General features: G+C 45.7%; 1 long non-coding RNA gene and 1 pseudogene across 1 annotated transcript; one reads left to right on the top strand and one right to left on the bottom strand.

Annotated features, from left to right (window-relative positions):
* Positions 1–610: 610 nt before the first annotated feature.
* On the bottom strand, positions 611–1,061 carry LOC125401700 (large ribosomal subunit protein eL32 pseudogene; annotated as a pseudogene).
* A 3,474-nt stretch (positions 1,062–4,535) lies between these two features.
* LOC146889365 (uncharacterized) lies at positions 4,536–17,729 on the top strand. Its single transcript, XR_015000072.2, has 4 exons — positions 4,536–4,762; positions 5,120–5,273; positions 11,817–11,894; positions 16,279–17,729. It is a non-coding gene; the product is annotated as an uncharacterized LOC146889365 (long non-coding RNA).
* The last annotated feature ends 6,379 nt before the right edge of the window (positions 17,730–24,108 follow it).

Here is a 24,108-nt window from a genome sequence, read left to right as displayed (position 1 = left end):
CCGTGCACTGCAGTGACTTTCCCTCCAGAATGTCTGGGGGCTGCGAGAGAGAGAGAGAGAGAGAGAGAGAGAGAGAGAGAGAGAGAGAGAGAGACAGCTGCCGGTGTTGGCAGAGCTCTGCTGTCTGCCTTTTGCCTTGCGGATGAAGTAAGCAGCTGACATTTCTACAGCATTCTGAACTGATCAAATGTTTGCTTCATTCATACTTCTTTACCAGCACAGGAAATTAGACTGTATCCTACAGTTAGCATTTGACAAGGGAAAACCCTGCCTGACAAGGTTGGAAGGTTCTCACTCACGCGGTAACTCATTTCATAGGCACATTTATGATTTCTGCTCTCCTAATTTGCTGCCCTGTTTAATAGATGGCAAACTCATATGCATGTCAAAGATTTCTTTTCAAATGAATTTATGATTATTGCCAGTAACAGTTGGATTTATATGCCCATTTATTTCTATTTTAGGACATTTTTAATTTTAGTGTCTTAGTCAGGTGCCAGGTGCCAAGACCAAGGCAAACTCTTACAAAAGAAAGAATTTTTGTTGCTGTGGTTGTTTTTCGGCAGCTTTTGTGGTTTTATTTAAACATGGATTAACACATGCATGCAAGCTATGGTAGCTCAGGGTTGAGGTTGGTGGCTCTGGTGGCGTTGGGGTTGGTGGTTCTGGTGGCGTTGGGGTTGGTGACTCTGGTGTCGTTGGGTTTGGTGGCTCTGGTGGCCAGATGTGCTGCCCTTTCTACCATGTTTCTTGGGGGAAAAGTTGTGAACAATCTCAGCACAGTAAGATTTGCTGGACATCAGCTGCCCTTCCAGCTCCTTGACATTGTGAACCAGAAACTTCCTGACACTACTAGGCAGATGTGCTTGGTTTTCTTGCTGTTCCCATAACCAACATTAGGATCTGGCCCTTGAATCTTCTCTGTACACTGCTCTCAACACCTCTGGATTTCAGCCAGTTTCGCTTAATTTTGACATATCCATCTGACTGCTGCTGTGTGAACTTCTTGGTCCTGTTTTTGATGATCTTGGGCTTTATCAGAGGCCAGAGGGCAGCCATGGTGCCACAAAAGAGATGGCAGCCACCTCGCAGGTAGTGCTGAGGAAGAAGAAAAGAAAGTATTTAACTGAGGGCTTGCTTACAGTTTCAGAGGTCACGATCAACATGGTGGTGAGCATGACAGCGCACAGGCAGTCAGGGTGTTGGAGCAGTAGCTGAGATCTACTTCCTACTCCACAAGCAGTAGACAGTGAGAGACTAGGCATGGTGTGGGCTTTTAAAAAAAACCTCCAAGACCAGAGTGACACACCTTCTCCAAGGAGGCCACACCTCCTAGTCTTTCCCAACACACCGACCAATGACTGAGCCTACGGGGATCATTCTCATTCAAACCACCATGGTGAACATGTGTATCTGGGTGCGCACTACACATGGGCCAGTGTCCTCAGAGGCCAGAAGAGGGTGTTGGATCCCTTGCCACAGGTGGTTGTGAGTCTTCTGGCATGGGTCCCCTGGAAGAGGAAATGCTCATAGCTGCTGAGTCATCTTGCCCGCCCTTGTATACCTATTTTATATCCCTATGTGCCCAGAGTTGCATAAAAATGTCATGGTCAAAAAGAGGTCGCAAATGGAAAATGTTTAAGAAATTGTGATATAAACTACTGTTTTGTATATTTATTTTGTATTCTATGACCTTACTGAAATAATTTATCAGTTCTAATAGTGTTTTGTCTGGGGAAGAAGGAATCGAGGAAGCCCTGACTGTGTAAAGAACAGATAAAGCCTTGAGTGCATGTGTACTGTAGTCATAGGAACCACCACGTCAAAGGACCTAATGCCTCAGCTCCACGGGAATAGACAAACATCCCTCCACCCCACCAGCCTAGTGAGGTTGCTTGTGTTTTAACAAATAAAGCTTGTCTGAAGATCAGAGTGCAGAGCTAAGCCACTAGAGGCCAGGTGGTGATGGCTAACATCTTTAATCCCAGCACTAGGGAGGTGGAGACAGCAAGGGGTATGACTGGGTGGAGACAGGAATATAAGGTGGGAGAAGACAGGAGCTCAGACACAGTCTGAGGAAGCAGTCTGAGGAGAAGATCGCCCCTTTGGTCTGAGCATCAGTAAAGGTAAAAGGTCTCTCTAGTGGCTGGCCTCTCTGCTTCACTCCCAGATAACTGACTCCGGCTTCTTATTATTAGGAACAATTAGAAGCTGGACTGCAGTGGCGCACACCTTTTAATCCCAGCACTCGGGAGGCAGAGGCTGTGAGTTCAAGGTCAGCCTGGTCTACAAGAGCTAGATCCAAGACAGGCAGAGAAACCCTGTCTAAAAAGCCAAAAAAAAAAAAAAAAGAACAATTAGAGTTCGTGCTACAGTTCAGAGGTACAGTAAAGCCTTCCTCTAGTCTGAGTGTGAATGCACGCAGTGTGTGCAAGCGTAAGTGCTTATAAATGAGCGACTAGTGTGTGCAAAGCTACCAACCTCTAGTTCCTCCTCCCAGATGTTTACGGCCTGCAGAGAGCTCCCCTGAAGACTTGCTGACTCCTCCCTGTGTGCTGTTTCTAAAGTGTTGAACTTCAAGATGGTTACTGTAGTTGGTTCAGCTCCATCAGAACACACACAAATCACCTGACCCCTGCCCTTCTGTACACGTGTCTGTGTGTCTGTCTTTTCTTCACCCGCTCAATGCTCCAGACAGGTTTCTGGGACCCATACCGCTCGGGTAGCAATAGGGGACGACTTTCAATGTTCCCCTCTATAAAATCTTGCCATCTACAAACAGGATCATTTTATTGCTTCTTTCCCTTTTGGATGCCTTTTCTGTCGTCATTCATTGACTAAACATGGCACCTTTAAGTGAGGGGGGGGGTGTTAGTAGCCTTCAGAGATGGTTTTTACTGTAAATCCTATTGGAGGGTGTCTTGCAATCAAATCTGTCAAAAAACAAAATAAACAAACTCTCTCTCTCTGTGTGTGTGTGTGTGTGTGTCTACATCGCAATACATTTCCTTAAGCTGAGCCCAGAAGGGAACGTCTTCCTGGGTGTGACAGTGCACATCAATAATCCCAGCACTGAGACAAGAAGATTGCAAGTTCGAGGTCAGCCTGGGTTACATAGAGGAGCTTTTGTGCATGTGGTGATGAAGAAGATAGATTAAGAGGTGAGAGGAGCCTCTGTCCCACAACCGTTTTGCAAAGATGCAAAGATGTGTGGAATGTGAGACCGGACTGAAGAGTAAACAGCTATTTCTTTCCTTTTTGCCCTCTTAGGAAGGTCCTGCCCTGTCCTTCTGGCCATGTTGCCGTCAGTACTGAACAGTTTGGGAAGGGATAGAGGCCTTCCTTGGCTGCAGTGGCTCTCTGCATCACCACCAGAATGACTCAAGTGAGCAGTGTAGCACAAATAATAAAAACCCAGAGACAGATATTGGGGTTCAACCTGAAGATCAGAAAAGCCAAGAGCCAGCCACTAGAGAGACCTTTGGCCTCTACCAAATCTTCAGACCGAAAGAGCGAGAGTGTGCCCGCGAATCCTCAGACTCCACACTCCACTTTTCCCTTTTATATTCCTCTCTCCACCCAGCCATATCACCCCTGTCTTCACCTCCCTAGTGCTGGGATTAAAGGCATGTGACCCCCTAGTGCTGGGATTAAAGGTGTGAGCCACCACCACCTGGATCTGTTTCTGGACCTCTCTTGCGTAGCCCAGGGTGACCTTGAACTCACAGAGATCCACCTCCCTCTGCCTCCCAAGTCCTAGGATTAAAGGTGTGTGCCACCACTCCCTGGCCTGTATGGCTAACTAGTGTGGGTGCTTTGCCCTCTGATCGTCAGGCAAGCTTTATTAAAACACAAATAATATACCACTATAGAGCAGGATTGGTTTCCAGTTGGCTCAGGCCTGCAAGATCCATGAGTAAGGTTTTACAGACTTTGCCTGGGGTCTCAGGGAGTTGCTGAATGAGTCCCTGAGTGGAGCGCAGGGAGTTTGGAGGGATGTGCACATGACAGGAAAAATGTGGATGGAAAGAAATATGCCTTTTTATTTAATGGCGATTACACTACTGTGATTTAGTACGTGATACTTGTAGAAGCAGTGCAACACATGACCAAGATTCCAGATTCATTGAAAACATAAAGGAATAGGTTTAAAAACCCATGTAGAACTCCTTAGTGTATTTATAACAATGCAAAGTAGTGTATCCTCTTCAGAGATCCCACAGCTAGTAGGGAATCATGACAGCTCTGGACAGTATATCTTGACGTTTGATATATCCATTATGAAAATTTAGTGTAAAGAATGTGTGTGACAGCAAATACAATTTATTTTTCAGGTAGAATTAGGAAAGACAAAAAGAAGTCATGTGAGTAAAAATGTATGATGCCTGTGTTGGGAAGGCACGGATGGTGAAGGGTTTGTTCCTCTTGGAGGCAGATGGGAAGGGAGTGTCTAATGGTGGAAGATGAGGGCAAGGCTGGCTGTTGACTTAAGATTAATGACACCCAACACCCTGAAAGAACTAACAGATGTGATCACAGGACTGTCCAACCAGAGAACACAGAGAGAGTCGGAAGCTGAGCAAACGAGTTCCAGACTTCCCAGCCCCATTTACAGGTCTGTGCACTGGCTAAGTTCAGTGAAGGGCCTGAACAGAAGATTAAAGGGAGTTCTTGAGAGCTTATTCAAGAATGTGGTGACCCTGGGGCATTATCACGGATTCCCCGAATCTGAGCTCACTTTGTCAAAGCCTTGGTGGAGCAGGTGAGGAGCACAGGATCCCTGTGAATGCAGCACCGGGGTCCTGCCTTTTCTAGTATTTACTCCATGAGTCCCAGCTTTAAAGGGACAGGGGAAGTAAAATTATCACAACAGAGCAAGCAGCAAGCTACATCTACCTATTTAGGAACGCACACGCACACACACGCACTACCACCACCGACAACTAAAGAAAAGAAGCCATGAAATTGAAAGAATTCAAGGGGTTGGGACACATGGGAGAGTTTGGAGAGATAAAAGGGAAGGAGGAAATGATGTAATTATAATCTCAAAAATATTCTTAAAATTATCAAATCAGAAATATTTGCTTTTAAAAACCAAATGATTTTTTTTTAATCCCAGTAGCCACACTAGTTTGCCCTAGAAACCGGGTGGTAGTGGTGCACGCCTTTAATCCCAGCCCTGGAGAGGAATATAAGACAGGAGGAGACAGCACTCAGACAGTCTCATTCTGAGATTCCTGGAGGCAGGATCGCCATTTTGGACTGAGGTGAAGGTAAGAGCCAGTGGCTGGCTGTTTTGCATTTCTGACCTTCAGGTTGAACCCCAATTTCTGTCTCTGGGTTTTTATTAATCATGCTACAGAAAGAAATCACTATTTTTTTCACTCTTTTTAAAAAGCATTGGATACATTAAAGTGTGAAGCATGGCATTCTAATATACTTATCTTGATACACACATGGACAAATATATTTACACACGAGGTGGTACGGGTGAAAAATGTCCTCATATGCTCATGTATTTGAACATTTAGCCCTCACTTGGCGGCGCTCTTTGGGGAGGTTATGGAGCCTTTAGGAGGCGAAGGCTTACTGGAGGAAGTGTACCATTGGGGGTGGGCTTTGAGGGTCCGTAACTTCATTTTATTTCCTGTGTATTGATGAAAGGGTGATGAGCCAGCTTCCTGCTCCTGCAAGCTATGTTTCCTTGCCTGTTACCATGTTTCTCCCACCATGATGGACTCTGTCCTTCTGGAACCATTAGCCCCAGTAAACCCCTACTTGGTCATAGTATTTTTATTTATTTATTTATTTATTTATTTATCTATTTACTTGAGACAAAGTTTCTCTTTGGCACTGTGGCTGACCTGGAACTTTCTATGTAGACTATGTTGGGCTCTAGCTCACAGAGATCTGCCTGCCTTTGCCTTCTGAATGCTGGGACTAAAAGCAGGCATGGCGTCTTATCATAGTAACAGAAAAACAACTGCAGTGGTCACATGACATGCTCATCCTGCAGGGCCAGCTTCCCATATACCCTTTGACCCTGTCATTCATTCCCACTGCTTCCTCTCCTCCTCCACTACCGGGAGCCCCCATTTTATTCTGCTTACACTTTGTCTATTTTAGACGTGAGACCTGAGAGACTATTCTGTTTCTTTCTAGTTCTGCTTTATTTCATTTAGTGTAACGTCCAATAGGGTTTTTTTTTTTTTGGAAAGAATGAGAATGAAGAATTTGGGGGGTTGATGGTGGCGGCAACTGTGACACAATGTAAATATACTTAAAAAAACTGAGAAGTGGTTGTCTTGGTTAAGGTTTTTTATTGCTGTGAAGAGACACCATGACCATGGCAACTCTTATAAAGAAAGCATTGAATTGGGGTGGCTCATTTACAGTTTCAGAGGTCCAGCCCATTGTCATCATGGTGGGGAGCATGGTGGCATGCAGGTAAACATGGTGCTGTAGCTAAGAGTCCTACATCTTGACTCAGAGACAACAGGAAGTCAACACTCAGTTATAACACTGAGTTATGTTTGAGAAAAAGACCTCAATCTGGCCCTCACAGTAGCATGCTTCCTCAAACACCTCCTAATAGTACCATTCCCTTTGGGGGCTATTTTCTTTCAAACTACCACATTGGTAAAACTTATGTTCACACACACACACACACACACACACACACACACACACCCCTTTCAGTGAGCGCTGGCAACTGCATACAGCAATTAGCCAAACACCTCTGTAGACAGACATTGAGTGTTAGCTCCTGCCTGTTCCCTATCAGTTCAGGAGACCCAATCCCTCTTCTGGTGTCTGTGAGCACTGCACACGTGGTACACAAACATACACACAGGCAAAACGCTCACGTAACAAAATAGAAATCAATGAATCTCTATTGTAAGACAGTTTCCCAAATGTACTTCCTGGAGCCACCTACATCTCTGACTTGGACTGGTCACATCACATCCTCTGCAGGGGAGCCTAAGAAACAGAGCCTGGGGTGTGGAAGCCAGCCAGGCTGCCCTGCCTCAGGCGGCAGGCGCCAACACGACAAACACACACGTGACGGAGAGGTGGGAAAGACAGAGAACTGAAGTGGTACGTGCACCGTGGAGAGAGGCGGAAGTGCAGACTGATGGTGCTGACGGAGTGAGAGAGGACTGAGGTGGACAGCGGGACATGTCGTTGTCCGGTGCGGTCAGCAGGTAGTGTGCAGCAGTGTAGAGCTTACATCGATGTACTCACTCGCCCCCCCCCCCCCCCCCGCCCCCAACACACCGCCTGGCCAAGGGATGGCCTTGGCTCCGGACAACAAAGCCTGCGATAAGGGATGGTTCAGTTCACTTTCTGAATTGGACCTCCTCAATGGACTACCACCACGGTCTGTGACGCCACCAGAGGCCATGTTGACATCTGTGGCCCACGCTGCTGCCCTGGCTCTAATGAAGCCTGAGGTCTGTGGCTCTGACTGAAGCTGTGTTGATATCTGTGGGCCATGCTGCCACTGAGGGCCGTGTTGATGTAATTGTCTTGTGTTGCCTCCTGAGGCCACAGTGATGTCCAGGTCTGTGCTGTCACTGAGAGCCACATCTGGTGGCTCTGTGGTTCTTGCTAAAACCAGGGTCTGTGTCGATGTCCATGGCCCATGTTACCACCGAAGGCCATGGGGATGTCTACGGTCTTTGCAGCCTGTAGCATGTTGATGTCCGTGGGCCATGTTGCCCCTGGAGGGGCCATATCGATGTGGGTGGCCTGTGCTGCCACCTGAAGTCATGTAGATGTCACCATCTAGGCTGCCTCTGGGAGCTTCATCTGGGTCTGTGCTCCTACTGCAACTGGGGGCCGAGTTTAAAATCTGCACTGTTGCCAGAAGCCATGTGGAGGCCCATGATCCGTGCTCCCTATGACAGTGGCGACTTTTACTGTCCTACTGATGAACTCTGTGAGTTCAAGGTCAACCTGGTCTACTCTAGGGCAACCAGGTCTATATAGAGAGACCCTGTCTCAGCACTGTCCCCACCACACAAACCAACCAACCAACCAACCAACAAAACTCTAGGTTTGGGAAATTTAACAAGAGAACAAGAGAAGAGAGAAAGAAGCAAATTTTAAGAAAAGCAGTGGTCAGGGTGGTTGGTGATGGCTCAGGAGTTGAGAGCATGAACTGATTCTGAAGAGGGCCCAAGTTTGGTTCCTAGCACCCACATCAGACGGCTCACAATTGCCTGTAACTCCAGAGATCCTATTCCTCTGGCATCTAAGGGCACATTGGACAATCACCTGTACCCCCTCTCCGAAAACACATGTGCATGTACACACACAAACACGTGTACCCCCACCACATTTATGTAGCTATTAGACTCCCTTATACTCCCAGAAGATAAATAGGAACCATCTGCTCCCAGCCAGTGTCGGTCAGCTACTGAAGGACAGTGCTGATCCCGGCAGGGATGAGACACCAAAAGCTGGGGAACTCACATGACCAGGGGTAGTAAGGAAGGGAGGAAAAATAGATCTCCCACACGGGATATGGCCCAAAGAGAAGAAATTCCAAAATCTTTGGACCTTGCTTAAACCGTTGGCTAAAAAGTTGATCATTACAGCTCCGCGCTCTTCTGTCACCGACTGTCCGGACGTGCTATGCCATGACTCAGCGGGGCCAGGGTTTTTCCAGAAGGCTCGAGAATGAAGGCCTGGAGGCAGCAGTCTTTGAACAATTGCTCCTTGGGCAGGTTTGACTGCAGGGTGAATGCCACTGTCACTGTCTAGCTGGCTCTCGCTCTCTCTCCTTTTAATAAAGCTCAGTCCTTGATGTTTTATGGTTGTTACTCAGTGGTAAAGCTGAAGCTACTTTGTCCCCTCGCTGAAACTCAAAAATCACTGACACGCATTCTCCTTTCTGAGTTATGAAATTCCTGTGGCCTACAAAAGCCCATTAAGGGAACAGGAAGAACCCTTGGAAGTTCCCATCCAGTCCTGCCTGGTCATACACTGGGAATCTGACCCTCAGAAAAATGTCTGAAAAAACACAAGGATGACCTGGGTGGCCCCAAGTCCCCCCAGCTCTCTCTTCAGGGCAGACAACATACAGGTGTGTGATGGAGGCAACACAAAATATTTCATTGTGCTCATTAAATAGATGCGTGTGTTAAGATATAAAGCTACTGTTTTGTTCCAACTTGTCACTCGGGCACACGCCAACCCTTCCCCTGTCCCCCTTCTGTAGTTCCTCTTCAGTTAGGCTGCCAAAAAGGAAAAATATGAGCAATTTTTTGCCAGGATCTGAGTTCAGAGGTAGACGAGGGAGAAAGACAGCTAATTAGACAATCCGATGTAGCAAAGCTGCAAGTCCTTTCTGCCCACTCCCCGCTGCTCTTCCACACTTTCCGTGGTTCTTTTCATCAGGGAAGAAATCAATGACAAAAGGTTACTTTGTTCTTTCTTTTAAAAAATAATTTACTTATTTTATGTGTATTGGTGCTCTGCTTGCATATATTTCTGTGTGAGGGTGTCAGATCTTGGGGTTACAGACAGTTGTGAGCTGCCACACGGGTGCTGGGAATTGAACCCAGGTCCTTTGGAAGATCAGTCAGTGCACTTAACCTCTGAGCCATCTCCCGAGCCCTGCATGATTGTTTCTTGACTGACTTCCACCAGACAGGTTTAAATGTCCTGTTCTCTCACATCTCTCCTCCTGGACTGTGTGGTGGCAGAGGTGACCAGAGCCTTGTGCACGCCAGGCACGTTCTCCATGCTGAGTTGCATTCCTGCCCTCCTTGCTTTCTCGAACTTTGCTGTAACTATACTGCTACTTTTTAAGTGCTGTGAGAAGGGTTGCCAGATAAAACACAGGATGACTTGTTAAATTTCACTCAGATAACAGCAGGGGCGTTCTTACAAAGAAATGTACTCATTGTTCACCCCAAATTCAAGCTCTACTGGCGACCTGTCTGTTTGCTGGCTCTGGCAGCCCTTTAGGGGAGGGGTCTGGCCCAGAGGAATAGGTCTAACTCTCCTGTGGCCCATTTGTTTGCAGATCAGCTTTTGTGTGTGTGTGTGTGTGTGTGTGTGTGTGTGTGTGTGTGTGTGAAGCTATGTGAACCTGACGACTTCCTCTCTTTGCTCTGGAGTCTCTTCCCCAGGTGACTGGAGGAATCAGTCTTGGGAAGCTGATTTAGGGCCTTAATTTTAAATTCTGTGTTGAGTATTTTTGCTGGAGTTTTAGCCCTTAGACTAGTTTTAGTGGATTGTCAACTGTTTTCCACTGGAAGGAGTGAGCAACATCAGGGGCAGGGCCATAGCAATGGGACTTGATGCATTGAGTAGAGACACCATGACTTACCCTTCCTTTCTTGTATTGTTCCTAGCTCCTGGGCCAAGCGAGACAGCAACAGCAAGGTAGTGTAGTACAGTTCTCCCTGCTGTGACAAAATGCTCAACAGGCTTTCACGGGACCAGGAAGGCGTGGCCTAGGGGCTCAGTTGTGGGGGGAGGATACACAGAGTGGCTCCTAACAGTCAGTCAGGGAAGCACACGTAGTAGACTAGATCTTCAAGTGGATGTAGCCTTTAAGGGGCTCCTAGGGAACAGTGTCTGTCAAGCAGTCACACCAAAAGTTCTACATCCCCCCCCCCTCCCCAAAAGCAGCAGCCCCAGCTGGGGACCAGACATTCAAGCAAGAGAAAATTCTGAGAGCCCGCGGCCATTCTTGGAGGCAAAAATACAATTGTTTGTAGGGATGGACACTTGGAAAAAATCCACAGACTTTTTTCTGTGGATCACAAGGGAGGATACGAGGGGAGAGAAAGCAACCCTTTGAATGTGATTGCTTTTCTGGGTAACAAGGAAACTCGAGACTCAGAAGTGCGGAGACACGGAAGCTGCTGAGCGTCAGGTCTGTTCCGGCTGCCATTTCCAGGCAAGACCCTTAGAGTCTGTCCTGTATTCTTTTCTTTCTCCCCTACAGGATATTATTACAATACTAAGCAACTGGGGACAACTGAATCCAGGATTCCAAAATATAGCACTAACATGTAAATGACTTGTGTTAATATCCATTACTACGACAAAATACCTGGAAAAAGTAAATCAAAGAGGGGAGATTTTTTTTTTCTCTTTCTAGTCCACAGTCCCTTGGTTCTATGGCCTCTGGCCTTTGTGCACTGAGACAGAACATCATGGTGGAGATGGAGTGTGTGATGGACCGAAGAGGCTCATCTCAAGATGGACAGGAGGCAGACACAGACAGGCCTCTACTGGCAGGCCTCCTCCTGTTCCTTCCAGGCCTCTGTCTGTGGCATGGTGCTAGCTCTAGTTAGAGCAGGCTTTTCCTCCTCAGTTTCTGTCCCACATACCCCTCATCCCTGGAAACGCTGACACCGAAACACCCAGAAGCGCGCTTCCCTAACCTCCCAGGACTCTCTCATTCTAGTCAAGCTAATCTTGAAGACTTACCAGGGCTGGACCACTGAGTTGTCGGGTCCCTACAGGCAGGGCTGCTGAGTTGTCAGGTGCCTACACGTTCCCAAGACCTGAACTTTTCTGCCTGGTGTGTTTCCTTTAGGTTGGTTTCTTTTGCTTTGGGTTTGTTTTTATTTTTGAGACAGGATCTCATGTTGCACAGTCTGGCCTAGAACTCCATGTGTAGCTGAGGTTGACTTTGAACTTCTGGCCTTGTGTCCCTCCTTCTCTGGTGCTTGGCTATGAAATGCTCATCATGGCAAAAACTCTGAGCCACTGGGTTAGGGAAGGAAGTTCACAGGGCATCTGGGATGAATCCTTGCTTCTAACAACAGAGGCTGTTTGTGGTCTTTCAGGTCCTTGGCATAGTGGTGGATGGTCAGCCTGGACAGTGGCAGGTGTGGAGCTTGAACGGTCTTAATAAGCCTCAGCAGGTAAGGGTCTACCCCAACACGTCCACTACATTTTAGCGATGGCAGATTGGAAGCACACGCAGGAAGAGCATTCTTTATCACTTGCAGTGTGACCCACGCTTGTATCCACTCCCTTTCTGTCTGGGCAGGCAGTGTGCTCACTCTGGGTCGTTTGTTTTCCCCTTCTACTGCTTTATCAAGGTCTACTTTAAAGTACTGGATATAGATAACTCTCAGGAATGGGTGTGGTTCTAGTCATTGGCAGTTAAGTTACTGACTTCAAGATCAGAAGGTGGGGGTTAGAGCAATGGCTCATTCGTTAAGAGCACTGCTTATTAGAGGACCCAGGTTTGGTTCCCAGCACATGGTGCACATGGTGGCTCATACCGTCTGTAAGTTCCAGTGCCCTCTCCTGGCCTTCTTGGGCACCAGGCATGCACGTGGCACACACAGGTATATGCAGGCATTCACACATATTAAAAATAAAACATCTAACAGGAGGTGGAGAAGTCTTTCTTACGCAAGTCAAAAGAGCAGGGTGTGATGGTTAACAATGCCTGTCGGTCTGACAGGCTCTGGAATCCAGAATCACCTAGGAGGCAGGCCTCTGGACATGCTTGTAAAGGAGTAGCTAGATTAGGTTGGCTCCTGACAACAGTTTTGTGGGATTACGTAGGTTAAGTTCATTGAGGCAGGAAAGGCTCAATCTGAATGTCATCAGCACCATTCTTTGGGCAGAGGTCCTGGATCAAATAAAAAATAAAAAGGAAAAATTGGGATGGAAAAAAGGCCTCAGTGGGGGCGGGAAGGGCAGTTGTCATGCAAGCCTGATGACCTGAGTTCAAATCCCAGAACTCACAGAAAAGTGCTGGGTGTTGTGATTCACCTCTGTAATTCCAACGTGGTTATGGCGAGTTTGGAAACTGAGGTAGGCGACTTGACTGGAAGCTCAAGTGAATAGCTCAGTGGCAGAAACAACAATATCCCTTCGCCTTAGCTTCCTAAGTGCTGAGACTGCGGGTATGCACGGCTGTGTCTGACTCAGAAGAACACAAGATTTTAAGAAAAATAGAAGAGAGTCGAGGAGATGTCTCACTGGGCACAGTAGTTGTTGCCCAAGCCTGAGTACCTGAATTGGGATCACCAGAACCCATGGAAAAACCAGTAGTGGCAACAGGTGCCTACAACACTAGAGGTGGGTGTGCTGGGCATGGACACAGATGAATCCTGGCATTTCATGGGCCACCTGGTCTAGCCAGACGGTGAGCTCCAGGTTCTTTCAGAAACCCTGTCTCAAAAACAGACTCATGAAGGAAGACACCCAAAGTTGATCCCCAGCCTCTGTATGTACACACACAGGCAAGCATCCATGGACACAATGGTGTACATGCAACACATACACATGCACACATGTACATATATATAAATGCATGCATGGGAAAAATAGAAGATAAGAATGTCAAAAGCCATTCAACCTAACAAGACTAACAGATGTCTCATGAGGCTTTGTGTAGCATGTTTCTACATGGTATGGCAGCTAGACTCTCAAGCCATAGTTTGCACGTGAAGTGGTCACATAGCCTTCCAAACAGGCTGTTGCTACCCTAACAAAGGGTCAGGGTATTGTTTTGCTCCTTTTTTGCAATTTGGAGGATGCCTGGTTTAGAGATGCTAATTCAGCCTACCTGACAGAGCAGGCATAGGTAGATGTGAATGTGACCAAAGCCATCCACAAGGTTACCTAGGAAACACAATGCTAATGAATTTCCCCCTCAATTTACATTTTGGTATAAAGACTGTTTGGAGAATAAACACAGGGGAATTTTCAGCATGTGAACTCTGGATTTCATGAGGGATCACTGAGAATCTCCCTCCCAATAAAGCCATGTGGTTGTTTCTTTATTCCTGTGCCTCCACGCCAGTCCAGAGAGATAGTTATGTTGGGGAGTGGACCCTGACAGCTTTGTTTTAAAAGATACATAGATAATAAATAAATTGACAGGTGATAATAAAGATAAATGATAAATGGATGAATAGATAGATAGATAGAGATGGTAGATAGAAAACATTGGTTCTTTTATAGGGAAAATGTGTAGCTGTCCCAAAAGTGTGCAAGGGCTACTTGCATGAGAGCCTCACACTTTTTATTTTTATTTATTTATAACTGTTTTATTGATTCTTCACATCATGCACCCCAACCCCCTCATTTCCTTGTCCCTCTGTATCTGCCCTCTGCTCTTTCCAAAAGAAAACAAAACAAACAAAATCTCACCATGGAAGCCCTGGTGTGTCACAGCGGCGGCGTATCTCACAGTCTACTCTTTTGCCCAGCTTTACTTGCATATGCTCATTGTTCCGAGTCTTTGGTCTGGTTGGAGACCTCTGGCTTCTGCTACCCTATCAATGCTGGATACTCACAGGACTCCCCTCAGATGTCCTGTTGTTGCCCGTGTCATGGAGATTCTGCAGCTTTGCTTCTCCAGGACTGGCCCCTTCACATGGTCCAGCAGTTCATGGATGGGGTGGATGTTGGGATGGGGCAACTCAACACCCTGGATCTGGGTCTGGGTGGTAGTTCAGTTGGTTGGTCCGTCCACTCTCCTGCACCTATACCACCAGGGCCAGCTCTACCACTTTGCCCAGGCACCAGGGCCAGCTCTACCATGCTGCCCAGGTGAGGTGCAGCACCTGCTCTCTAGAGTGCTGCAGCTGGCAAGGGGCTGGACCGGTTCTCTCACTCCCACACCACCTGGGCAAACTTTCCCATTCTATGGGGGAAAACGGAGGGGTGGGGTGGTGAGAGAGTTCTCTCAAGCTTACAGCTGGCCACTAACCTGAGTGCTGCAGTTGGTGAGGGGTGGGGCCAGCTCTGTGCAATCCTTGAACATCAACATGGCCCCAGGTGGCAGCCCAGACCAGGAACATCTGCATGGCCTTTGGTGGTAACATGGGCCACACACATCTACCCAGATCCCTGTTGCTGCAGGGCCACGGACCCAGGCATGGCCCTCAGTGCCAGGCAGGCTGTTCACATTAGGCTGTTTCTCATTGCCTTTGTGTCTCCATTTCTGCCTCTCTTCATGGTGCACAAACCATTCCACTTCTCTGTCCCTCCCATCTCCACCACAAACTTGCTCATCATAGTGGCACCTGCAGGAGGACGAGCTAGTGGGGCTTTCAGGTGTCTTGCACCCCTCCTGTATCACATGGCCCACACTTTTTATTTTTAAAACTCTTTGGATGCCTGCTCTGCGTTGTCAAGTGGTATGTGGAAACTTGCCAGTAGGCCACAACCACTTGGCAATACACAGATTAATCGAAATGGGTTAAATTAAGATGTAAGAACTAGCCAATAAGAAGCGAGAGCTAACAGGCCAAGCAGTGATTCTGTCTCCAGATCTGGGAAAGAGAGAATGGCTCTCAGAGGCAGTGAATGAACCTCTGACATGTTGAACTGGGAGAAGCCAAAGGCAAAGAAGCCTTAGTCCTAGCCAAGCTGTTTTGCATTTTAAGTAGTGCTCCTGGACAGAAAAGGATTTCAGATACCCAACAGGACAGATTCAGACATAAAAGACCTCTAAATGAGACACAGTGTGTCTCATAGTGTACATAGGCTTGTAAGAGAGAAGAAAGAGAGTAAAGAGACAGTAAGTGTAACATTAAAAAAGTACAGACAGTCATAGACTAAAGGAGTAAAGACAACAAAATAAATATTAAACTTGTAGAAAAAGTAATTGAGTAAGAAAAATAAGACATGTAAAGATGGAATATACACAGAGAGTGTGGATTATGTATATCATTGTGTTTTCTTTTAATTTTTTGACTGTTAAAGAGCTAAGTAACAAGACACATTTCATTGTATGGATTACTAAGTTAAACAAACATAAAGGAATCTTGACATCTGAATTTGAGTCTAAGGCTATGTTGCTTTAGATAAGAGGGTCTGCTTTTGTTTCCACAGAAGATTAGAACCTGTAGATTAATTCCAGACTAGTGTGGTTTGATGAAGCAAGACTACCCAAAAGGTCTCTGTGAATATCCCCAAGAGTTGCTTTGCCCAACAAAAAGCAAGAAGCAGTTTGGACAGAACTACATCCATATTCCCAAATATTGTTTATAAATGTTTATTTACATTTAAAAAGGAATATGCTGTAGAGATATTATGAGATATTATAATATGCTATAGAGATAATATAAGATATTATGTTTGTGCAGCTCATTTAAAAATGTAACATATAAAGAAGAAATATAGGTTAATAGATGATTATCTATAATAGTCAAGTTTGTAGTCATGTTAGTTAGGTTTTCTAGATATAGAGATATTTCAGCTAGATAGGTATTTTTCAAATCTTTCAAAGACCTTCAGAATATGGCATTTAAAATAACTTAGGACTTTTCATGACAGTGAGACACATCTGCTCCTGGCAGCACTAATTACTTTAAGAAGAAGATGTTCATCAAGGAAGTTCCTCATGGAGCTTGTTCATTATTTGGGCAAGAACCTGCTCTTGCCTGGACTGCTTGATGCTATGCTGTATAAACTGGACATGCAGGGCCCAAAGAGAAATGACTGCTGAGCTTGCCTAAAGTGAGATGGTCCTTCAGGGTTCCTGCTTCATGAAAGAGTCTGCTAGACATTCTTCAGGACACAGAAGAAAATGACTGACAAACTGCCAATATAGGCTGAACTATTTTTGAAATTCCCTGCTTTGTGGAAAAGTCTGCTGGATACTATGGGCCTGTAGACCCCAATGTTACAGAAGAACTTTGAGTGACTTTTCAGGTAGCAAGATGTCTCTGTCAGTTCTAGAGTTTTGGAAGTAGCTTACAATGTACTTTCTCTTAACTTAGGTAATATCATATTCTTCTGGAGTCTTTGATGGAGTTGAAGAATAGTTATAATTATAGTTATCCTTAATTATGATAAAAGATAAAGTAGATATAAATGTTGTAATTATAATTTTTTGTAACATGAGGGGGCCTGCTAGTTGGGGTTTCTGTCCCGCCCGGTATCCCACAACCGGCAAGCCCCCCCAAAAAAATCACACAGAGATCTCTATAAGTTATAAAGCTGATTGACCCATTAGGTCAGGCTACTTATTAGTTCTTGTAGCTTATATTAACCCATTATTCTGATCTAAGTTAGCCATGTGGCTCAGTACCTTTTTCAGTGGGGAAGATCATATCCTGCTGCTTCGGTGATCTGGGCAGGAGTAGGAGGAATCAACTTCTTCCTCCCCAGAATTCTCTTATTCTCATTGCATCATTTCTACTTCCTGTCTTGTTTCCCACCTATACTTCCTGCCTGGCCAATCAGTGTTTGTGTCTGTATTCTGTCAATCATGTTTTAAATAAACACTGTGAATTCTACCCGAGTGGATGCAGAAATGACTGAAGGACTCTCGTCCTGGATCTCCACTGCCATAAATCATCTAAAAGAGTGGGCAGGCTTGGGAATGTTAGCAGGCCTCTTGGTGTTGGTCTCCCTGGCTTGCCTGTGGTATATATGCAAGATCAGATTTTTTCAGCAACATGGTGCAGCCATGATTATTAAAGCTGTTACAGCCATTGAAGCAGGACAGTCCCCCTACACGCTCAGGATGCAAGGCTACTCTTGCCTGTTGCATCTAAAACAAAAAGGGGGAACTGTAGAGAGCTGTGTGATGCCACGCCTTACAGGTGGTGCTGATTCCCACCTTCCACCTTTCCAACGGTGAGTGCTCTCAGGTGTGAATAACCCCATATATGGCTAACGCTAAGAATCTGGCTTGATTCCGCATTTCTGGACCCATCTGTGTTTCCCATGTGGCTTGCTGGGGTTGGCTACCCAGAGGTTTTTTAAGCTGTAGGCTGGCTTTGCCCCGGGGCGAGAGGGTGAAAAGGTGATTCAAAGGTCCTAAATAAAACCGCAGTGAGAAGAGTCCGGTGTTGCGTCTTCCTTGCTGGCTAGGCGGGAGCGACATAAAACCTTCCTTTTTATTTAAACAGAAAAAGGGAAATGGTGTGGGTGGTCCTTCTGTATATGTGTTGCTTTTATTGGTTAATGAATAAAGAAGCTGTCTTGGGCCTGCACACGGCAGAATGGAGCTAGGCGGCAAAAACTAAACTGAATGCTGGGAGAAAGAAGGTAGAGTCAGAAAGATGCTATGTAGCCAGAGACAAACACTGGATGGAACCTTGCTGGTAAGCCAGTCATGTGGTGATACACAGATTAATAGAAATGGGTAAAATTAAAATTTAAAAGCTAACCAATAAGAAGCTAGAGCTAATAGACCAAGTAGTGATTTAGTTAATATAATTTCTGAGTGATTATTTCGAGTCTGGGCAGCTGAGACAAATTAGCAGGCTCCTACAACAGACAAGAGTTCTGAAGATTTCAGTGGACAGAGCGATTAGCAGACAGATAAGAAACAGACAATGAAGGCAAGTGAGATGGTCTACACAGTAAAGGCATCTGCCCAAGCTGGACTGCATGCTTGTGATCCCCAGGACCCATACGGTGGAAGCAGAGAATGAACTCCTATAAGTTGTCCTCACCTCCTCATCTATACCAGGGAAAGCATATGTTCCCTTCTCCCCCTCACAAACTAAATAAATAATGCAACTTAAAAGCCCTCAAACAACACACCCTGGGTCCCCTCTTCCACCTGATGCCGTCAGCATCCAGTCGTTAGACAGGTACACTGTCTGGAACTGCAGTAGTCCCACCCGTGGGCCTCCAGGCTGTCCTCCCTGAGCTCAGTTCCTGCCTGCAGTCATTTCCCTTCTTCTTCCCACTCCCGCTGTTCCCATTCTGGAAGTAACCCTGCAGTGTGGTTTTGTTGTTCAATCCTCTAGTATGGTATAGCTCATACAAAACACCATGAGTCTTCAGGTCAAGGGCCCAAGTGTAGAAAACCATGGAATGCTACAGCTGGAGGAAATCCTGGAAAGCATCTTTTCAATTCCCCTCTTTTCAGATGAAGAAACTGAGTTTCAATAAGGCCAGGACTTGTTCAAGGTCAAAGGACTTCTGACATTAGCACCTTGGTCTCCAGAAACCTCTGTCACCCTGCTTAGCTGGTTATTTAAAATAAATCTGCTCAAGCTGGTGTGGTAGTGCTTGTCTGTAGTCTCAGCATCTGGAGGTTGAAGAGGCAGGGACTTTGATTTGAGGCCACTTAAACTACACAGCAAGACTCTGTCACTGGGCAGGAGGGAGCGGGGAGGAGTGGGGGAGAGGAGTGGAGAAGCAGTGCCCATTCAAAGACAACAGAGAGGATCCTTTTCTAAACCTATTTCTTGTGAATGCATACATAGTAAGAGTCAGAATCTTGAAAAGTAAAACAAAACTAAAAAAACAAAGTCAGGTGCAGTGCACACTCCTTTAATCCCAGCACTTAGGAGGCAGAGGCAGGGGGATTTCTGCTAGTTCCAGGACAAGCTCCAAAGTTACAGAGAAACCCTGTCTCAAAACAAAAACAAAAAATCAAAAACCAAAAATAAAAAAAAGAGAGAGAGACCATCTCTCAAAAAACAAAAACAAACAAACCACATACAACTGTTTGTCTCTGGGTACCTTGGCAAGGCTGTGATTCTACGAAGAATGGCTGCCAGGTTGGACAATTTGGTTGGACCAGTGCTTGGACAATCTGTGATGCTATAATGGGAATAGCCACTTTAGGAGGGCTTAATACTCAGAGCAGTTCATAAAAACGTCAAAGATTAGTCGGGGAGTGGAGGGACACACCTTTAATCCCAGTACTTGGGAGGCAGAGGCAGGTGGATCTCTGTGACAAGAGCTAGTTCCAGGACAGGCTCCAAACCGACAGAGAAACCCTGTCTTGAAAAACCTAAAAACAAAACGAAACAAACATCAAAGGTCTTCATCTATTTCCTATTGCTATATAGGAGCATCAAGGTCCTAGACGTCTAAGAACACATGGCAGTATCTATTAGACATCTAGTGAGGACCTTCCAGATGAGCCATGATGCACAGACATGGTGAGACACAGCAAGCGGCAAGAGAGAACTTGCTTTTGTGACAAAACCACAAACCAAGAATCGGTTAATCTATCTTTGTCCCAATTGTGTCTCAAAAGGTCCATCTGCCAATATCACTTAACACCTAACAATAGGGATCAGAGCCCATTGTGCATTTTAGTGTGTGTATTCAAACCACAGCAAGATGACACCCCTAAATCGGGACTTTATTGTGAATTGTTTCTAAGCCTGAGAAGTCTTTCTCTGCCTGCCCAAGTAGGCAGGAGCCCTTACAGAAACAGCAACCTTATTGCTTGTTTCACAGAGTTCACTGAGGAAAGCAGGGAAAAGTTCAGGCCTCGAGTGAACCAGCCTGGAAGCTTCTGCTGTGCTTTTCTTTCTTTCATCTTCTATCTCTCTGTCTGTCTTATCTATCTTCTATCTGTCTGTCTATCTTCTATCTATCTATCTATCTATCTATCTATCTATCTATCTATCTATCTATCATCTATCTGTCTGTCTGTCTATCTATCATCTATCTACCTACTTATTTATTTTTATTTATTTAATGGGGGTGGGATTCATGTGCCAGAGCACCCATGAGGAGTTCGGAGGACAAGTTGCAAGAGTTGGTTCTCTCCTTCCACCATGTGTTTCCTAGTGGTTGAACTTGGTCATTGGGCTTGGTAATAAACACCTAGAAAGGCTATAAGACAGGGACAATTAAGGGGATATGGAATAGAGAAGGAGTACCTCACCAGAGTCTAACTGAAGTCTCAACACCCGGGAGTCAAGAATCAGCACAATTAAAATGTCTATGAAGGCTCCTTACACAAAGACAATACCCTTTTTTAGAATAGGGAGATATTTTATTAACTTTTTATTAAAATTTTTATACAATATATTTTGATAATGTATTCTCCTCTGCCTACACCTCCAAGATCCTCTCAACCTCTATACCCTCCCAACTTTATGTTGTTTCTTTCTCTAAAATTAACTACCCCCAAACAAGAAACAAAAACAAAAAGCAAGAAACAGGCAAACAAACAAAACCCCACAAAAACATAAAAATGAGAAACAAAACAAACAGGTCCCAAAACCAATATGACAAAATGAAAGCAAAGTCAAATGAAAGAAAAAGTCCACAAAAATCCCACCGAGTTTGTTCTGTTGACCAACTACTCCTGGGCCTGGGCCCGCCTAGATGTAGCTGATACACCAGTAGCCTCCACTCCTTTGGGAAAACTGATTTCCCTTTACCAGCAGAGTCCAGTGGCAAATCGTTTCTTGGTTAGAGGTGGGACTTTGTGCCTACTTCTCTTTCTCTTTATTGGGAACCTATCATAGCTTGAACCTGTGCCACAGTCTCTGTGATACATACACTCACACACACACACACACACACACACACACACAGACACACATACACACACACACACATGTATATGTATGTATATATTTAAAACTGTATTGAACCATGTTCAAGGCCTAACCATATATGATCTTTGAGTTTAACTTTCTTTCTCCACTCTAAACATGTAACTCTTTTAGAATCCCCAAAACACATTTATGAAGTTCATTCAGTCAAACCTGTGTCTCTATGACTCCCTTGTGACTGGTGTAGTGAAGATTCCTTTGATCTCTATAACCTTCTGTGATCTCAGAGGGGTTGGGAGGTGTTGTGGCAACACTTGGTGTGACTTCAGCAGCTATCAGAGTTGTTTCTGTGGCTATTGTTAAGATCTGGAGACTAGACTCTTGAGACTCCCAAATTCACATTTGGGTGTTATTGTTTTGCCCAGACCATGGAGTCCCCCCAAATCAACTAGGAGTCCTGTATGTAAAAGCAAAGAGTCTTTCTTCTTCTTCAAGTTCAAACTCGGGCTCTCTGTGTGGTCAACACAATCAGAGAGCCCTGAGTTCAGTTGGGGAGGGGTTTTTATAAGAACAGAGATTCAGGATCCCTTATTGGCTGATATTTGTCTAGGCGTGTCCTGGTGAAAAGCGACGGGTGTGTGCTGGCAGGTGACCCTATTTACAAAATGGTTGGAACTTTAGAAATTTCCTTTGGATGGTCTGTTTCTGGGTGGAGCCTGGGTGGTCTCAGTTTGTGGTCTTTCTGGGAACCAGGTATCTCCTTATGGTAAAGTACTGAGACCTGAGCCTTATTGAGTTTGTCATGGTTGGGTCATACATTACAAGCCTTTTCCTAAGCATCGTTCTCCACACGTTAATGCTCATATTCAAATCTATGCTAAAACGACAAAAATGTATTTATTTATTCTATGTGTTTGGTGTTTTGCTTGCATGTATGCACACACCACATGCATGGCTGTTGCTCATGGATGCCACAGGATGTCGGATCACCTGAATTTGAGTTAGAGACAGTTGTGAGCAGCTATGTGTGTTCTGGGAATTGAACTGGGGTCTTCTGGAATACTGGCCAGTGCTATTAACTGCTGAGGCCTCTCTTTAGCCCCATTGAAACGGTTTTCAAATAAACTCCGTACTGACTGCTATGTAGCAGTTTCCTCTGTGATCAAAGTCTTCCATCTTGGAGGAACACTTATTAAGACACAGAATGTTAAAGAAGAGGAAGCTAACTCAATAGCTTCAGGAAGCCCTGAGACTGACCAAATCTAAAGATCTCCCTTTGTTCTCCCAGCATGGATAAGCTGTGAGGACTGTTAAGGACACCCTCAGACAAGCTGAGCTGCCTGGAAGAGATTCAGATCAGGACAGCTACAGAAAGGACACTCCAACCTGTGAAGCTGCCCGCAGGCTGTGCAGTGTGCTCCACGTTTCTAGCTTTCCTGAGCTGACACCCATGCTGGGGTGGACTTTGATGATACAGCTATCTTTGACTTGTTTCTGCTCCTGCAAGTAACCCCTCATCCATATTCCTCTGAGTAATACCAACAAAAACAATTGGTTCACGGAGTTAGACTTTGGTGTTATCTATATACGTTGGTCTATCATCATGGGTTCTGTTACCTGGGTACCCTGTCCCTTTAAGAGACAAACTCCCTCCTGTAATGGTAAAAGTAAAACGCTGTGGATTCCCAAGTGGCTGCAGATAGCAGCCAGTCCCAGGCAGGTAGGGCGCAGTTCCCCAAGTGGATGAAGAGGGCCAAGAGGGGTAGCGAGTCCCACAAGAAGAGACAGACAGATGGGCATGCCACGAGACCAGCTGCAGGTCTCTGAAGGTGGCTGGTCCCAGGCAGGGAGCCACGTGGCAGGCGAGAGACAGAGACATGGATAGGCATGTCATGCAGAGTGAGGTTAGATAATAATTTAGTGGATTATGGAAGGGAAGGGGGAGAAGGGGAGAAGAGCAGAGAGAGAGGCAGGAAGAGAGAGAGAGGGGAGAGAGAGAGAGAGAGAGAGAGAGAGAGAGAGAGAGAGAGAGAGAGAGAAACAGAGGGAGGAGGGGAGAAGGGAGAGACAAAAGCTGCCTCTTCAAGAGAGACAGAGAAAAGAAAGGAACTCAGGCTTGAAGATGAAGATCTGCTTGCCTAGGTGGATGGGGAGGAAGTAGGCGGGGTTTGTCTCTTAAAGGGACAGAGCAGACCATTACATTCCCATCTCTTTTTTATTATAAAAAGGCGGAAGTTTAGGCACAACAGGTTAAAGAAATTGGGGTGGCAGATTCTCAAGACTGCTTCCTGCTTACTTGTGGGCATCATCTTGGGGGAAAACCTGAGAAAGCTGGGTGTTGGTCACATGTGATCGCAGCCCATTGCCTTCTGCCATTTTGTGGACCTGTGGTGTGATCTCAGGACCAGCTGCCTGCTGCAGCCACTTGGGGATCCACAGCATTTTACCTGTACCATTATATTCCCCCCCTCACCTCCTTCTTCTGGAGGGGAAGCTTCCTTCCCTTCTCTTCCCCCTTCCCCCTCCTTTCTTCTCTTTCTTTCTTGTCTTCTCCCCGCCACACACACTAAATAAACTCTATACCCAAACTCTCTCTGCATGGCATATCTATCTATATTCTACCTACCAGGGCCTCAGGTCAACCGCTGCTGCCTCTTCTAGGACCTGCCTCAGGTCACCTGCATTATGAATGATAACAGGTTCCCTATCTGGGGTGAGAAGATATTTATTCAGTTGTGTGTGTATGTTTTGTGTATGCGCACACACGTGCATGCACATGTATGCATGCATATACATATACAATTGAAGGTCAAAGGACAACTTATGTTGTTGAGAAACAAAGTTTTCTCCTCAACCATGGGAATCAAACTTGGGTTGTCAGGTCTGACAGCAAGCA

Source organism: Myodes glareolus, chromosome 27, assembly GCF_982192425.1.
Source record: "Myodes glareolus chromosome 27, mMyoGla1.1, whole genome shotgun sequence".
In the NCBI taxonomy this organism is placed as follows: Eukaryota; Metazoa; Chordata; class Mammalia; order Rodentia; family Cricetidae; genus Myodes; species Myodes glareolus.
The sequence above is the reverse complement of the archived record's forward strand: the minus strand, read 5'-3'. Positions and strand labels throughout refer to the sequence as shown.